Here is a 1773-nt window from a genome sequence, read left to right as displayed (position 1 = left end):
CACGCCACCGCTAGGCCGACCGCGCCCCCCAGGACCCGCCCCGTCTCACCGGTCCTTACGGCCTCGCCGAGAGACTTGGGCGGCGGCAGCAAATCCCCTTCCAGAAACTGCTCCAAGTCGTCGGGCAGGCGGCTGGAAACCTCCAGGCCAGCGTCCAGCTTCTCCTTGTTGGCCTTAGTAAGTCTCTTGATTTTTAACAGAAGGTCGGGGCGGTCGTAGCGAAAGTGCGGGTTCCAAAAGTGGTGCAGGGGCCCATCAAGATAGCTGGTATCGCCCGCCGCCGTGGCYAGCCTCGGCCCGGGTCCCACCGCGCTGCTGCCCGGATTCACCGTCAGCTTGTGGAACCCGTACAGGTTGAGCTGCCGCACGATGCTGCCGAAGTTCTTGGTTTTGAAGAGCTCATCCTCGCCGGGCTCYGCGACCAGCAGCTCCTGCTCGAAGAGCCCCTGGTCGATGAATAGKCCTTCGCCGCGGGCGTCCCAGCGCACCGACTGAACGCACGGATTGTTGACCAACAGCCACAGCTTCACGGGGAAGGTGCAGGGCCGGGGAATGGCAGGGCGGCAGCGGGGCCAGACGGCGGCGGACGAGGGGCGGAAACCAGCGGGCAGCGAAGCCGTCGCCATCGCGCCGGGCGGCAACTGTCTGGGCAGCCGGGGGCGCGGGCCCAACGCCCCCCCCGGGCCGGCAACGGCCACCGCGCGAGGGCGCCGCCGCCCCGCCGGGCACCGGCACGCGCCCGACGCACGAGGCGCGGCTCGTGGCCCCTCAGCCCGGCGCCCTCAGAGCCCTTCGGTCCCCTCAGTGCCCCCGCCCAGACCCCACTGCCCTCAGCCGCACTGAAAGGTTGGAAAAATAAAAACTCTCTAAGACTGYAATTTCAGTATTATCATTGCTTTATTTCAGTGCTGGGTGCATGGCTAACACATGCCAGCAAAGTTCCAAAGCTGTCGTTTTCTGTACAAACAACACATATTCATCTAAACACCCGTAATTCTCGTTCCCCTTAGAACTTCATTACATATACAACGCTGTAAACCGTATAGCTGGGCATGTGTAAACAATTCGGGTAATAGTCTCAAGAGGCTCTCTGGTGGCTATTTGCGGGATGGCCCTCACCTCGCTTTGTCCTTCCATGACCACAAGTCCACTTGAGGACATGACTTAAAAGTTGGCTCATGGCCTGCTGGTTTGGCTGAGCAACTTCTCTCCTTGGTAAGAAAACTCTTCATGGTTCATGAAACTTCAAATAGGTCTCAGTTTCTCTTGTCACAACTAAGATATTACAAACTAAGCTTTTGGAGTATTTATGCCATCAGTTTCCCCTGCTCCCCTCAGCCCACACCCCAGTGCCCTCAGTCCTCTGCCCCTGCCCTCCAGCCTCTGCCACATCCCTCAGCTGCCCCAGTGTCCTAGGGTAGCTGAGTATTTGTATTCCTATTATCTGCTTATGTTAGAGGAAAGTTAAACATTAGTCGAGACTGCTCTGGTTTGTTTTGTGATGTTCCTTCAAGGACAGTAGGATGGAAAGGTACAAGACACACACATTCCTGGAGGAGTCTTGGGCTCAGCGGCGGAAAAGAAGCTCCCTGCCCTCTGGGACTGCTCCTTTTTTCTCCCTTTCTTTGGACTTGTTTTTCCTCGAATTTCTTTTCCCTTCGTCATCTGAGAATTGGAGGATTCCCGTGGCACAACAGGCGAGAAAGATCCTTCAGTGAACCACCGGACAGATTCTGTCCAACCCCTCTGGGGGCCCTGGAGGGGAAGCTACTC

The sequence above is a fragment of the Malurus melanocephalus genome, unplaced genomic scaffold (assembly GCF_030028575.1).
Source record: "Malurus melanocephalus ecotype Western Australia unplaced genomic scaffold, MMel_1.1 scaffold_260, whole genome shotgun sequence".
NCBI classification, from domain to species: domain Eukaryota; kingdom Metazoa; phylum Chordata; class Aves; order Passeriformes; family Maluridae; genus Malurus; species Malurus melanocephalus.
This window is presented reverse-complemented; position numbering follows the sequence as displayed.